General features: G+C 36.3%; 1 long non-coding RNA gene across 1 annotated transcript in view; it reads left to right on the top strand.

Moving 5' to 3' along the window:
• Positions 1-10,551: 10,551 nt before the first annotated feature.
• The window catches only part of LOC107051798, a 51,915-nt gene continuing 45,135 nt past the window's right edge, over positions 10,552-17,331 (top strand). The window contains exons 1-2 of the long non-coding RNA XR_006939210.1: positions 10,552-11,315; positions 13,970-14,027. This is a non-coding gene — a long non-coding RNA (uncharacterized LOC107051798). The remainder of the gene's footprint in view (positions 11,316-13,969; positions 14,028-17,331) is intronic.

The following is a 17,331-nucleotide window of genomic DNA, read 5'->3' on the forward strand; positions in this document are numbered from 1 at the left end:
TTAGTAAAAGTTGCAAGGCTTCAATACAAGTGACTTCACTGAATAAGTGTGAAATCCTGACCTAGGTTCTTACTGGCAAATGACACTGGGGAGGCTGAAATTAAAAGTAGGTAAGTGGAATTTACCCAACTCTGCTGTTTGGCTCCTTTTTCTCTCACAATAGAAAATAAAGGGAATTGCTGTACTTTTTGCTTCTCAGCACTTCTGAGAATGAAAGTAGAATAATCCCCGGATAAAGTCTAATTGCAAAACACTGCAGTGCTAAAGGACCTGATTATTCAGTGATGTATTTTAAGGTTCCAAGCAGAGGGAGTGGGAATGTTTTATGTTCGAAGAATTGGTTAGCGCTTGTTACAGGGAATCTGGCAAACCTGTTTTACGTCTGCGAGTTCATGAGTGAATTCTGTTTCACAAAGCAGGAACTTATTTAAGCTTTCACCAAAAGGGACTTTTTTTCTAACCTTACATTGCCTAAAATTGTTTTTTTCTTTCATTTTTTCTTTTTTCAAGATTCTGTTAATCCTGTTTCTAAAAATGGTCAGAAATCTAAGTGCTACTGTAACATGAGAAAGGAAAACTTTTGGCCACGTTTCTAATATATAGACATACAGACAAGGGATCTTGTGGAAAGCTTGCAAGGAAGGCCATTCCAGTGATTCGGTCCAGTTTTGCATTCTCTGGATTATTACATACTTTGGACAAAGTTAAGATAAACATTCAGTCATTTGGGTTGTTATTCCAGTTGAAACTCAAAGCATTCATGTTTTTTTCATCAACAGATCTGTTCTTGAAGTTTCCAACCCTATTAATTACAGCCAAATTAATTTATTTATTTTGCATAGCAATTGATATAATGAGATATAATCCCCATGTGGGCACTTGTGAAGAGTAATTGTACATTTGCAAGATACTGCAAGATTTATAGCAGCATCTTCAATTATCTTGCTATATGAATAACTGTCTTACTGAGAGGTAAATTTGCACAATCACGCAAAATGGCAAAGTTTTGCAAAATATGTTATCTCCCATAAAAGCTAGGAAATTATTACCTGTCAATTTTGTGTGTTTATTACTGGTTATTCTGTAAGGCTGTATTTCAAATCTGCTGTTTGAGAACATGAACAAATCCAGACTAAACAGTATACAGTTAGAGATGAAGTATTGTGTTTGCTGAGATATCAGCAAAGAGGCCTCAGCAGTTTCTTTAGGTGGGAAAATGAATTGTAGGTGTCAAGGGGAAAGAAGTCAGAAATAAATGTAGTAGTATAACCTGCATTTCAAGAGGAAAATTGGTTGCGCTGAAAATAACGAACTTTCTGAATCTGAAAATTATGCACCTTTCTGCAAATCTGAGAAGAGTTTTCCTCTCCATTTCCACTTATATCTTTGCCAGAAGTTGAGGCTCTGTGTATCTATCAGGAACCAAATATGCTTATAAATGTCTTTCACTGATCTCCCTGTTAACAAGTCCGCTTCCAAAGTCATTTAGCAATCTTTACCTAAATACTCTCCACTCCCATCATTGTAGCAGTTACTATCTTGCGCTCATTGGGTTCAGAAGAGTTTGTCAGCCATTTAATACATTCTAAAACTTAGCAGTAGAGAGAGATTTGTGCTCATTGACACTGATGTACGTATGAATACCTATGATGTACGATATGAAGTACCTGATGAACCCAGAAAAAGAATGCAACAAAGCTACAGAATCTGGGTGCACTGTAAGCAGTGCTGGGGGAAGCCAGCAACCTCTGGCTCCTTTAAAAGTATGCTCCTTTAAAAGTACATACAGTGCACTAATTTAATGAGACAGAAGTAACTGCTCAATTATTCACAGCATTTCACAGCCAAGCTAGATTACGTGGAAACAGAATGTATGATTTTATCTGTAGTTTGTCTTTGTCTTTGTTTTTCTTTGTTATTGGTACTCCGTGACAAAGTAGTACTCTGGATTCAGTAGCTGGACACTAGTTCCATATTTAATATTACTCTTGTTCTGCCTGCTTCAGAAAGCCTAGTGGGATAAGAAAAGGCTTGTTGTATCACACAACTTATTGCTTCCTACGTATGGAGCACAGCTCTTTTCCTAGCACCTCTTGCCACTTGGTTGGGTACACACCTCAAGGACATGGCCTGTACACTGAAGTTGCTGCTGCAGGAATGATCTGCTGTTTTCCTGACGTTTCCACTCAGAGATGCCACTGTACTTGGAGGAATTTTGAAATATTCACACACAAACTGCTTCTGAGGAAAAAGAAGTCATCTGGCAGGATGAAAAAAACTAATGCACTCTCTGATATGACAGTAAGTAACTGCACTTAAAATGAAATCAAAGTCTGTATCGTGGGACAAGTGTGCCAATTTTGGGGAGAGGATGGAATTTTTTCATGGCAGGCTTATCACTGGTTTCCTCAATGAACCAAGATAAATGGAGTAAACTCTTTCATGTGGTTACTGTGATTAAAGCAAGGTCCTCAAGTTGGCAGCCTATCATCAAAGGTTTCAAAGTGGAAATGGGGGCTGGCTTTTTTCTTTCTTTCAGAGAATCCCCCTGCTATTTGTGCATAGTCGATCTTGGAGACTGGCATATGCTGAAGTACATGCAGTCTGTAGGCTTGGAAATCTCTTGGCGGTAATCAGGAGTGCAATGGTCCTTATGGCAGGCATCAGATGGGCTACTGCCAGGTCTTTGAACTACAAAAATAAATAGAAAATAGAACTGTATTGTATTGGCAAAGCCTGAGGCCTGGTTGTCTGTCTTGGAGCATGCTCTGGTGAGAGTGTTTAACTTGGATTTTGTCCATCACATGTGGTAGCTGCAGAATTGGAAGAACAGAGCAATGTTAGATGGTGTATTTAAATAGTGTGCTGGCTTAGCAGTCCTCAGGAAACTGTTATGCCCATTTTCTCTCATAGGGTGCTGAACTCTGCCATCTTTGCTGAGCGTTTGTGTAAATAGATGTGTATATCTATCAGTGCAGCTTGCTCCTTGGTGCTACAATAAACCTGTATGAGCATGCAGCCACTGGATAAAAGGCTCCATACATGCATTTATAATCCATAGCCAGGGCTAGAGTAAGACTTGGCTATGCCGTTTCATTGCTGGTTTTGACAACTCTGACTTATGGGATGAGCTGGTGAACTGCTGTGCCTCAGAGGACTTTGGATACAGAGGAGAAGAGCTCTCCTTGGTTTTGGTTGAATTATGTCCTCTCCTCTCTCCTTATCTTTCTTCTTTTCTTCTCTACTCTATACTTGTTATCTACAATATTTAGATGATGAATGTCAGTCTATGAGGCATCAGGCTGGTGGCTTGCTGCTGAAACACTCTGACATCCTTCCTTCTTTTTCCATATATACTCCTTCAGAACATTCTGATAAAAAGGATCATGTTTTCAGAATAGCTTTTAACAAAAAGAATCTATGCCTTTTGATGTTCCTACTGTATCAAAAAATGCTTCTCAAAAAAGCTTTTAATTCATTTTCTCAAAAAAAAAAAAAAAAAAAAACTCCTAAAGTTTTTAATCTGCAGATGTAATATCCATTGCTGCTGTTTTGACTAGCATGCTATATATATATATATATAAATTCATTACCCTCAGAATCTTAAAGCGGTGGTTTGTTTTGGTTGTATTCATGCCTGATGTGTCCTTCACGTATCTAGGTGTTTAAAGCAGGCTGAGCCAATTTCTTTTGGCTTCTATCTATTTCAAGTGCTTTCACAAACATTTTTCCCCGCCTGTACATTCTTTAACTGGTCAGTCCTCTGCCTCAGCTGTTCAGAGGCTGTTGTCCAAGTAGCTACTTGCATTAATTAATTATAGTGAGCTTCACAGAAAGAGTAATTATGGAGTAATCACTGTGCTAAAGTAAAAGGGGCTAAAATCATGTAGCATGGGTACCATTGCACTTGAGAGTACAATATCACTGTGCAGCATCTTTGGTAGAAAGAAGTAGGAGACATAAGTTTGAAAATCTTGTCTTTATTAAGAAAGGATAAAATCTCATTATTTCATTTTAAGCAGTAGGATATTGTGTGCAATCATTGGATTTACAATAGGTAGAAGTGATGAAAGAAAGCTGAGCTGCAATGATAGCATCCACTCTGTTCATAGTTCAAGGTGAAGGAATTTTAAGAGTAAATTTGAAGATAATTTAATTGAACACTTCAAAGCTTACCTGATTTTTCCTAAAACTGTAAAATATACTATTTGCTACAGTACAAATCACAAGCCCATCTCCCACAGATTATGCCTAGATTTTCTTAGTAATACATGTGCTATATAATTTAACAACCCACAATAGACATACTGAAACTCACAGGAGACTTGCTAGTTCAAAGACCAGTACAGACCCAGTATGCATGCTTTGTTGTTTCATGTTTTTCAAGTTTATGCAATGAAAATTAATAACTGAGAATAAATTAAGTTCCTAATAAATCTTCAAAGCATCTTTACTTTCCTGATTTTAATTATCTAATTGATAATTGTGCAGATCAAAGGTCCCCCTGGTACTGATCTAGTTTCAACAAATTAATGCTAGACCCAGATACACGTTTGTGTATAAAAGAACCAAAGGATTGTTTAAAAATGGATGCAGTAAGATTTACATTACATTTTAAATCTTTTTCCCAAATCACATTAACAGCAGTGTAGTTAAAATATTTATGATTAAACACAATATATCCTGCCAGATACCTACTATTTTTTTTCCTAAAGATGTTTACCATTTGTCATTTTCTAATAAAGTGTAATTAGACAATTTGAGTGAGAAATTAAATCCTGTTACCATAATTTGGGATTAGGATATGTTCTATACATAAGATGCATTTCTGAAATTTTACTATTTCCATTGAGATTGTAGTTCCTATAACCAGGCCTGTAAAAGCTTGGCTAACTCAAAATGAGGGACATATAGATGGTGACGTTGAAATAATTGTTTGTTAGGGCTAGGAAAACCAAACAGATGAAGCATTTTAAAAATCCTGTTAGGCATCATGGATTTGTAAATGTTGAGACTGTAAGAACACTTAATTTAATGTGCAGTAGAAGATAACACTAAGACATGTATGTATGCACACAAACCCATTAACTTCCTCTCCAAAAGCATTATTTATACAGCTCAAGCTGGATGAATCTCTGTATCCAGGGAACACTGCATACAAATATGTTAGGATGGGGGTCAAGGCTCTTCTCTTCCTTCCTTGGTGGGAACCAAGCTGCTTTTTTTTCTGTGACACCATGTTCTAGCAGCAACGCAGAGGACCCTGCTGTGGAGACTCACATCCCAAGCAAGGCAAAATTTTGCCCTATTCATATTAGTCCACCTTTTTTTTTGTCTCCATGTTTTCTTAGATGGCTTTTTTGTCTTCCAGCAAAATGACTGGTGTGGATATCCATACACCTGTAATGACTCTGGCCAGTCTGATATTTGCTCCTGGGATTTTGTCCAACAAATCTTTTAATGTCCTTTTCTCCTCCAGTTTTCACTGTTCTTAATAATAATAATAGTTCTAGAATTTTCACATCCATCCAAAATTACAGAATCTAGCCATTGGGATTCATAGTTCTTGCTATTTTTGAAGTACTTCAAGATGGACAAGGTAGTCTGAGACATCCCATTAAAAGAGGTGTCTAGTGTAGCACCTTGTCTTATAGCCTAAATTAAAAGTAACTGGGAGCAGAAATAATTTAATACAACATGTAAATTCCCCCTCATCTCGGTTTATCTAGGACTGTTAATGGTGTAGCTAAAGGGAGGAGAATAAAAATGTTAGAGATAGGAAGGGGAATGATGTGAATTACTAGAGTACAAAGTAGTCTTAGATCATGAAAGAGTGGAACCCCAGGCCAAAGTAACTAAATGATGTAAGCTTAAGGCAGGAAAGTTAGCCAGCACTTATCTTCATTTATAAATAACGCTTCTGAACATTTTTTCTCATTCCCACTTAGAGACAAATATTCTACTTTAAACTAGACCTGCCCTGAACATCAGTCTCACTTACCCTAGGTTAACCTAATGACAATGTAACATATGTCAATGCAGCACGAGTTTTCAGTTCAGAGCAACACAGTATGTCCCCCTGTTCTGAGTATGCCGGGTACCAGTACTTCATGATTACATTTTCTGAGAAAGGTTGTACAAAGACCAGCTAGAAGACATGAATCCTCATTAGTCCACTCTCATGAAAGAGGCTAATCTCCGAGTTCGCTTAGCTGTACCAGAATGTACCCTTCAAACATGATGTAGGGATTTGATGAAACACTCCTAATAACTCCAAAGTTTTCAAAGCTGACATGGGCTCCAGCTGCCTTATAGCCAATGAACAATATAGAAAGGCTTATATGTGGTACTTACAAAGCTATGAAACTCTCTGCCTTAATGTTTAACTTGATGTGCAAATAACTTGTATTTGATGCAACTCTTCAGCATGATTCAGTATTTTACTTTGGAAAGTAATTTTTTTTTCTTTTAATCAGTGACTGTGGGCATGATTTACTTAAGATTCTGGTATTGTGCTGAGATGAGTTCTCACTTCTAACTTATCCAGTTAACCTATGATCAAATTGTCCAGGGCAGAAGAATACAGACTAGCAGTAATTTAAGATTTAAGAGGTGCTTATGTCTTCAAACTTGCTTGTGTGATTCCCTCTCCAAAGCATTAGTGATATGTCTGCTCATAGTTATAGATTTTTCAAGCCAGAGTTTCCAGGGCACCAGAGTACTATGGTGTCCCTTGCTGGTGGTCCATCAGTGGTTCATTGGGAGCCAGCAGGCTGTTCATAATACTATTTTCCTTCTTACTGGCAATTGCTAAGAAGTATAAAAAGCATAATAAAAGCATAATATCTAATGATATTTCTGCTTATATAACTGCTACATTTCCAAGTGAATGTTTACTTATGACTGCCACAATCATGCTGGTAAAATGCAAATGTGAAGAGAAGACATCAGCTCTGGTAGCACATAAAGAGCAGATGCAGTAACTTCAACCTTGCATTATTACAAGGTGAATGAAATTATAGTAGTTCTTTTCTAGTGAAATGCTTTTTGGGTTATGAAAGTTTGAGCCCTCCTTAGCTTTTATTTAATAAAGAAATTAAGGTATTAATCAGATGAGCTGTGACATCCTTCAAATTGGCATCTATCTTTCAGGCTTAAAAATATGCACATAACATTGACCTATGGCAATATTTCCAACTTCTATCAGAGCTGTAAGCAGAAATACAGAACCATGCTAAAAGAAATGTTATTTTTTTTCTTCACTAGAAGCAGACATAGCTATTCTGTTACTCTCAATTTTCCTCTGATTATGTTAGGAAACAAGCTGCTGTGTTTGGCCCTTTTACTTTTTTTGTTGTTTTTGATCTGGGAATAATTATTTTTGCAGAATATACACAAAGTACTGTAGCAGGGCAAAGTGTTTTTAAAGAAATAAGAAACACACACAAAATTATTATTCTTTGTATCTTCTTTTGATCTTCAAACCTACACAAATTCTGTGAAGTGCTTGACGTTCGTATTTGACATTTTGCCCAATGAACAGATTTTCACAGAAAATGCCAGCTGTCTAAATGCCTAATATTAGCCTGTCTACCTGCCTACTTACTGAAATATATATGATTTTGAATAGCTGAAGAAACGATTCCAGTAATTACTTCTGCTAGCTAAAGAAGAATTATCTTCTATATATGAAGGATGAAAATGTAAGGAAGGAATTGATTCTTAAGCCACCTGCAAGACTTCTTTCAAAGTCCATTCCAAAATCTGCTCCCTATCATGTTTACTCCAACCTTATTTTAGCCAAAGACGTCTCCTGGATTTAATACCTGGGAATCTATGCAGTGGAAGGATGCAGGAGTCTCCAAGAGGCTTTGAAATACAGGTTGCCTGAATCACCTTAAGAAGTACCCATAGTAACTTGACTTTAAACGTAGGTACCAAAACTGAGGTGGGAAAAATGAGAGATAAGTTCTGTACAAAAGTTGCCTGATATGTAGAAGTGCAGCCACAAATCCTTGCGTGATTTCGGGGGATTACCAAAGTGTAATAAGTTATAGATGCAAAAAAGGATTAAAATACTCACTGAAAAAGCATACAGCAAAATATCAGCTCCTTGTAGCAGCCTTGATTGACCTTATCTTCATTTCCTATGTTCAACAAGTAAGGATTATTTTGAGAATGAGTTTTCATTCACTGATGGCCAAAACCACAAGTAACTTTGCTCATTACCAAATAATAAGTTTAAAATGAGAATCTCAGAAGAGATGCTGTGATAAAAATGTGTTATACACATAAATAATTGTCTTGATTTCAGGAGGAAAGAGAACCTAGTAACTTTCTGTGTTTGGAAGATAATAGCATTTATTTGAGGAGGATGGATTTAGGATGTCACTTTTTAAGCAGCTACTACTAAAAACCTTAGTTGCACTTATTATCCTTTATTCTGGAAAGGACAAGTTAGAGGCTGTTGCTTTTGCCTGCTGGTGTTTAATTTTTACCATTTCATCTGTGATTTAAAAATGAAGAATAATTTACAAGCTAATGGATTTATTCCATTTCTTTTTTAAACGAAGCATGCGACTTGAATTATGTACCTCATGTTCTTTTTTTATTTTTCTTCTCTGCTACCATTCAGTTTGATCGCTTGAATGCGTATGGTATTATGGCCTTTTATCTTTTATATGACTATCACCTGCAGGCAGTTGCATCTGAGCTCCTGATCCCTGACCACAGCTTCTCCTAAACCTCTATGAAGCATCAAAAAGATTTAACAAAAGGCCAAAGAAATGAATAGTTTTTTGTTGTTGTTAAAGGATCTTGGTTGACTGTTCAGGTTATCACTGCACTCATAAAAGAAAAATGCATTTATTGAGTTTTGTCTAGGCTCTTAGGCTGGTACTCCTTATACAGTAATAAATGTCCTCTGTATCAGACCACCATGGTAGGCTTTCAATTGGAAATCATTGGTTCCAGCAACTCTCTCCTGTTTGATAATCTCAGTTTAGCTGTAGTCATTTTCTTCATTTTGTTTATATCCAGCAGCACATACTGTACCACTGTGTTTTTCAAGCTGAACTTGACATGAACTCAGAGGTGATATCCTGCTTCTTTAGAGTGGAATTCTGTTTGAAATAGTAAAATTCTTGTAAATGTGAATTTTTAACCATATTTAGGCTTTCAAAGCTAATATTACTTATTTGTTTGTTTATTTGTTTATTTATTAAGATTTCCTGAATTCTTCAGTCAATAAAGAAAGGAAATGCAAGTGCTATCGATGTTATGATTTGCTAGACACTATAATGTTGAGCTTGTTTGGTTGGCCATCTGTTGTCTTTATGCCACTGAACAAGTCAAAATGGTGCCTTGATGATCAAAAATATCTGAAAATGATGTAATCAAAGCAGTGTTTAATTATCTGATGTCAGATGTATCCATTTCTAAGCTCAGGAATTTTTTTGTAGCTCAACTTCAAGAGCAATTCAGCAATTACTTGCTATGACAGGAGTTATCCTTCTCCTCCTTGCAGCTGTTCTCTAACATGACTATTCTGCTGTCTTATGGATCAAAATCAATATAAATGCAGCTTTTTGAAATGCCTGGATGATGTATCTTGTATGAAAAATTTTCACCTCCTTGATAAATATTTTGAAGCTTAGTGATTAAAAAGTGTAGATGATTTGGGATGAGTATTGAAAATAATAGCTAGAACTGCCTATCCTACTTCTGCATTATGAGTTTCCTGTCTATATATTTTGTGAGGTTTGGTGTGCTGTTTTGAGCTGCATCACTGCCTGGATTACTTTACATCAAAACATTTAAACATTTGGCCTTAAAATGCACAGGACTGCATGTCTGGCAGCTCTACCACCTGTGGAGGAGGTCAGGATGGAGTTTGTGTTAGTTGGGTCCCTTCTTGATCCCCTGGTCCTGCTGGTGCTGCCTTGCTTCCTAATCCAAGCCCATTTTGAGAAATATTGTTTTTAGAGGTATGGATATCCCACAGATGGTGGTACTGTAGGGAAAAATCTATATTAATGACAAATATGCTTTTAAAATACTTTCCCATTGTATTTAATGTTGGAACATTCAGTGCTGAGTATAAATGAAAATAGATATATTATTCTTCCCCTAATCCTTCCATATATTACAAGATTCTCTTGCTTTTTCCACTTGTTCTTGGATTGTATTTATAAAACTATCCTAGCAATATACCACAATAAAACTCTCTCCAGCTGACAATAATCTTTTTCTCAATATTTTCTGAGATTTTCTCTGATACGCTGAACTTTGTAAAGAACATAACAGGATTGCACTAGTGATATTTCATTCTTCATTTACTAAAAGAAATAGAAAAGAAAGGGGGCCAGACAATTGCTTTATCTAGTGTACTGAAAATATTTATTTTTAGATTAGAGACTGCCTAATTTTCTGCTTTGTATTATTGGAACTATTGAAGCATTTTCCCATCTTTTCCTTCACAGAACATTTTTATTGGTGGTGATGGTGGTTTTATTTTGTTTATTCTCGGAATACTGATCTGAGATTCATCTTGTTGTGATTATTCCATTTTTAATGCTATATGTCAAAGGAAGTGTCTTGGCTTGCTTGGTATAATTCCTTGAGCATTTCCTGTGCAAATCAGGTGTTATCAGAAACCAAATCATTTTCATACAAGCTTTGAGAAGTTTTGTACACTTAATGATAGTTCTTTCTTCATTTTTCCTTCTCAGCCTTCACCAAACATAAATAAGGCCCTCAAATGAAGTTTACAATATGGTGATGACTGAAGATAAAAAAGACAGCTGTCTGGGTTCATCTTGTGTGACCTGAAAGCAATGTGGAGTGTATACTTAAAGTTTTGTTTTCTCAAGTGTGTTACTTTTTCCACAAAATGACTGAAGATGATTCATGAGACTTTTCTTCATTTGATTTAATAGGGCAGTATCATGATGATTTCATTGCTATTTCTAGTGTTGTACCTTTTTATTTTCCCTCTTGAGAAATACTAAACCACTACCAAATGACTGTTACTTATTTATTTGTTTGTTTGTTTGTTCACTCATTCTTTATTTATTTATTTTCTAAAATGCACTTACTATGACGGATGATAACATGCTCCCTTTTTAAATTACGCTTATAATGTTAGATTTTTCATTTGTGTTCCAAATACTATTGGAAAAGTATTCCCTAACCCAAAATTTCTAAAATATAATTCTTTTTTCTTTTTTTTTTCAAAATGATTGAAGTCTCTCTTCCAGAAATCAAAATGATTGAAGTCTCTCTTCCAGAAAACAAAATTAAATGTACAACGAAAGGTACTGTACTGTAATTATATGTAGAAAATGAGATCAAGATAAGAGTACACCTTTGGTAGCAATCCTTACTGCATTAAGCCCAATTGTTGAGAGTATTCGTGGCACATAGAGAAGATAGCGTTAATGTGGCTGTGTAAGCAATACCATTCATTTATCTGTCTGGATATATGATCGAGAGCTGAAGATTGTTTATTGTCAAAGGCTGAGTGGCTAATAAATGCTGGCAGTGGCTTGGATTCACTGGAATGCTGCACAGCTGCAGCATTAGTCAGACTTTCCCTTTTCTGAATTCTGTAATCCCTTCAATATTGCATTAAATATGTTTTCAATATTTATCTGGATGAAAATGTGCTGAATATTGCAACTGTTTAATTTTGATGTTTGTCACGTAGGAAATCTGTGTAAGGCAGAAAGTAGCAATGTTTTTGCTGCTAAAACCTAGTGCAGTTTTTCCTTCTCTCTTTGCTCATTCAGATGCTTGTGCTTGGTCTATTTATGACATTGGTAAGCCTTTGTTATCGTTCAGAGGTGGAAGCATGTCAGAATTTCTGAAGCCAAATTTCAGGCCTTAGTGCTTGGCTGAACTTACTGAGTTGACCTGTCACCCTATGTAAGAATCAGAGCTCCTATAGATTTTAGCGTCAGTGGAATTTAATGGATGGATTTTGGATTCATTATACCTCACAGTCCAAATCCTTGACAAGCCAGGAGTTGGAATGGTTTATTTATATGTCACTATTTTTTTATTAGTTTTCCTAAACAATCAGATGGTCTATTGTTAGCTGATCTATTGTGTCTCTCCCAAGATTTTTAAACAAATTTTATCTATGAACCAGATTATTTGGATAACAGTGATTGCAATTAATGATGTGGGAGCAGGAAAATATGCTTGCCTTATGTTGTGGGTTCAAAATTAAGACAGGGAATCCAAACACATGCAATTCAAGTTAACCACATGGTCTAATGCAGTCCTGGCAAAGCTAATGCTCACTGGGTCCATGTGTTTCCACCATCAAGTGCTTTTCCAGCTGATGTTGAAAATAAGGAAAACACACCAAACAGAATGGACTGTAGGCACCATGATAAGCTTGAGATGATTGCTTTAGACATTAGCCTGACCTGAAGACAAGTGGGCTGTAGACATTAGGAAAAGAGAAGGTCATTAAAAAATCATATTAAAATTTTGAGCATTTTTTTTCTACTTTTTGCCCTGCTCTATTAGTAATAGCTTGATCAGACTTAAGTAAAAAGCTTACTGGATCTGTTAGCTGTAGGTCACTAGTTCAAGCAGATTAACAGTAGCAGAAATATACATTAAATGAAGGATGGCGTCTAACTACTTCTAGTGTTCACACTGTGGTTAAAACTAATTTTAGCCACTTATTTGCAATCATAGTGCCATCAGTGAGTGAGCGGGTTGTAGAGACTACACCCCGCATTCATACTGAAGTATTCCCTTAAGGAAAAGTTGGGAGACTGTTGGGGAAGCTTGAATGAGTGTTATTCCTGTTCTACAGAGAAGTAGAAAGCTTTAGAAACCAGAACTGTTGACATCATCTGGAGCATAACAAAAAAATGTTTGACTGAATTGTTGCAAGCCTGTTTTGAAAACTAGATGTCTACATAATAATCTGGAACACAAAGTTGCACTGTTTGTCACATTATCTCTTCATTAAAAATTCTTTTCATCTGGTGTCTTGACAGTGGTAAGTTGACAAAACATTTCAAGTGTTTCACTTAAATAGGAGAATTGAATAGTTTTCTTTGTTCAAGAATACACTCTAAACAAACAAAGAAAGAAACAAAAATCCCCAAACCGAAAGGGTATGAACCTTGCTCTTCTCCAGCTGTGTCTGAATTTTGACTTTGCAGTATTTCCAGGCACTCAAAGCAGTTTCTCATTTTATATAAGTCACTGATAGCCAGTATAACTAATGCATCCAGATTGTGGTGTAAGTTTTCATAACAAAACTTTTTACCTAGAATGATTTATCTTGTTTGGGAGTTTGAAGCTAGTGTTCTTATTGTGCCCATCTCTTCTGAAGTGCTAATATCCCCATCTCTTCAGAATATTTCTGGTGGGCCATTAATCTGCAGTGTGCAACTGCTGCACTCACTGCTCTTTTATTTTGTTGATGTATTTACTAGGTCATAACTTAGAAGTTCTGTGGCTTAGATGCTAAGGCTACTTTTTGCACCAGCAATTACTCACTTTTGAATTGAGATGATTGTACAACAACAAAGACATTTAATTAGCAGATTTGTTTATTGTCTCTAGTATTAAGGCCTTTAGTAATATCCATCCTACAGTGTTACCTTGTCTAGATCACTGCAGGTACAGAAGTTAGGGTGCCACTGAGATCTCTGTTGTCTTCTTGGAGAAGGAGTAAACCAAAAAAGAGTCAGGACCATACATTTTAAAAGTATTTGAAACACTAAAGCAGTCATCCATCTATCCCCATTACAGACACTGCATATCCTTTCAAAGGAGAAGGACAACTATAGCAGATCTTGGTAGTAAAAATAACATATATATTATATTTCTACTGCACTGAAAGTGACGGAACAGAATGTCTTCAATATAACATTTCTGTTTGGCAGAACCCATTGTTTATCAGATTTTTATTGTTTGTTTGTTTATTTTTTGTCAATAGTTGTGTCAAGGCATACAAAGAGAAGTCTTGGGAATGGAGATTAAGAGGGAACTTCCAGGTAAGCAAAACTATGTGTTCTAGCAGCTGATCTGCACAATTGCATTGGAAGTATCTCATCAAGAGTAGTCAGAAGCTATGTCAGTCAGGAAAGTTGTGGGATGGACTGTATTTATAAAAATAAGACATTTAGAAACATTGAGTAATATGTAACTGATGCTGTCAACACAGCTACAGCTTATCAAGGAACTTTTACATCACTGCTCCCTCTAGTAACGTCACAGACCCCAATCCACATGGACTATTTTGCTGCCATGTCACATTTATTTAATTGGTTTTCCACTGTCACACAACAGCTGCTTTTGATATTTCCCAATCAACATTTTTCTCACTCAGCAAACATGTTTCACATTGTGCTTTCCCCACATCAACAGGCATCCATTTTTTCTATTAGATGAAACTTTCAGCCCTCAGACTCAGCTGCTGTAGATTTTTCTCTACATTTTTTCTCTGCACAGTGTTTTTCCAATCAAATATTGCTTCTGACCTTTATTCAGTAGCTACCACTTGCAAAACAGTTTTAGATAAGTATTGTGTCTTTCCTTCAGGCATCTCTTCTCATCCCCATATATGCATTTGTATGATAATATTAGTCATTACCATTTGTTTACAGTCAAGGGGACACTCAACTCTGTTGGGATTTACAGCCCTTGTTTCCACAGCTTGTTCTGTTTTGGCATGATTTGCTGGTTTTATACCTATGCTGCTATTGTATGGTTCTGTCAGCAAGCACCAATTGTGTGTGACCATGGCAATAGGGGGGAGTGGGAGGGAGCTCTCTCACCCTCTTCCATCAGCCAGCTCTCCTGCTGCCACTTCTGCCACTTGGATAAGTGCAGCCCTATGTCTGCACTGCCCCAGCTGATCCATGGGCCAGGGAAGGACCAGGCTGCTCTCAGCAACACATGGGTGCCCTTTGGAAACTCTTGAACAAACCATTATGGCAGATCACATTGCATGGCTTTGACATTAGGTGAGGAGATCACCAAGAAACAGTTTAACAAATTATTTGGTTATGGAAAATCGTTGGGTAGGAATAACAGAAAAGAATTACATGGCACATAAGTGCTATTATTCAAAGATAGCTATCTGCTTTTTTTCTTTAAATTCAGTTTGGGGTCACTTCTGCAGATACACAAAGCAGCTGGTGTATACCTAGTTCGTATCTAAAAAGACCTTTGCTCATGAATAAGTTCACAACTAAAAGTAACACTGGAGGTTTAATCTACTTAAACTCATAAAACTTTAGCTTCAGTATGAGTGCACTAGAATGAGTGATGAAGCAATTTTGTTGAGTTTTAATTCTGAATCATCTGTATTTACATTATTAAAATTGGAGTTTTAAGGAAAGTATTTATATGACCAGACATTGTTTTGAGGTTCTGTAACACAGTGTCATGTTTATTTTTCTGTCTGGAAGGTGTTTGCTGAATCCCAACCATAACCACATAGTCTAGCTGTCAGCCTTTCAGAAGTAACTGTTCTTACTGTCAATCTAGATCTTCAGTAAATGAATTTCTTACACTTATGAAAAAATCTAAAGGTGTCTAATAGTAAAAAAATAAGTTTCTATGAAAATAAAAACATTAGGATTAGATACCACCTCATAGATTTTTTTTTTTGGTGATGTGTTAGTTTTCTGATTTAACATCTTTCTGAAAGACAAAAGCAACAGGTTTGCATTTTAATCTCTGTGATCATTAATATTGCTGTCTAATTATTCCAGTTTTTCTGACCACAGTCAGAATTACGTGACTTTCTTTTGCAGTCCACCTGGTTTATTTAGACCACAAATTACAATTCTGCTCCTTTGCCACTACTGCATGGTCCTCAAAACCATCTCTTCTATGCTGAGTATGAGAATGAAATCATGGCTACTTGCTGCTGGGCTTAAGACAAATTCTTTAATAGGAAAACTGCATTTTACTTAAGAGAATAACATCCTGTGGCAGGGCTGTGGCAACAATAACACCTCTGCTCCAGAAAGCTTACCCTGGGTGGCTTAGATGGCCCCAGATATTTAAGAGCATTTTTCTCATACTGTAGATTCCCCATGGTACATTATTTTCTACCAAGAGCTAATAACTACCCTGTCTGTAAAGCAACTGGTCTTAAGTTTATTAGCTTGCAAGACAGAAAAATAACAGACACACAACACTGACATTTAACAAAGATATCTTTCACAGTTTTCTGTATTTTTTTCATATGCACCAGACGTTTCTCTTTAGTTAGAAAAACACATTTTGAACCACATTCTGAGTAACTTCTTCTGAAGCAAAGCATATTTCTCAAAGAAGTCCTTAATGCTTCACCAAATACTGAGTCCTTTTTCAGAAAGTTCTAAAGGCTTTTGCAGAAGAAATAACAAGTCAACTTCCCCACTGTTTCACCCTTGCCATAGCAGCCATACTATTTACCTTGGCATCAGGGGAGAACATCATCCTATTCCTCCACTGGAGTAGAAATGATTGCAGGAATGATGTTCATGTGAAAGTGACTTCTTCATACCTTGCAAATTCCTATTCATGCTTTTTACTGAGTATGGTACTAATCTATTCCTTTTGAGTGGAAGAATGGGTCACAAAAAGATTATGTACATGATCACTCTAAAGCAAAGATGTAGTGACAGTGTGTTTTGATGTCTAACTGGATACATCTCATGGGTAGGTTATGCGCACAGAAGGTGATCCAGTCAACCATGAATATTTTTGTTTTTTTCAGAGAATAATTTTAGCCAGAATATATTAGGACTGCAGAAAGTTGAAAGCCACCCTCAGCTCCTGAATTTTGGATAGTTAATCTGTACAAATTAACTGGTACTCAGTAACAGAGCATGCTGTTGTTGGCTTGTTCTTGCAGCAACCACATCCTAATAAAATAATAGTAAGTCACATGTGTACTTGTTAAGTTCACAGTAAATAGCAGGTAGCATAAAAAAAAATTGGCTAAAAAAAGAGTGACATATTTTGTGACGTTGTTTCTATTTTAAACTGACCTTTACAATTTTTGGAATGTGAATTTTGGTGTGTTAATAAGAATTTGAAAAATTCTTCCTCCCAAGTAACTAAACTTATGAATTGAACTGTACAGAACTTCAAAAGCTAAATCTAGATATTCTGAAAATTCTCCTTGAGGGCCTGGGATACTATTGAAGCTGTGGCAAGTATTTAATTAGCTCAAGTGGGAATGGGACTGAGACTGTGATTATTCTTTTTTGAAGCCTCTGAAGTAGTCCAAACACCAGCTGTCCTGACTAACAATAACAGAAATTCAAAGGAGAGCAATAATTCATTGTATTCCTATGC

This window comes from Gallus gallus, chromosome 4 (assembly GCF_016699485.2).
Source record: "Gallus gallus isolate bGalGal1 chromosome 4, bGalGal1.mat.broiler.GRCg7b, whole genome shotgun sequence".
In the NCBI taxonomy this organism is placed as follows: domain Eukaryota; kingdom Metazoa; phylum Chordata; class Aves; order Galliformes; family Phasianidae; genus Gallus; species Gallus gallus.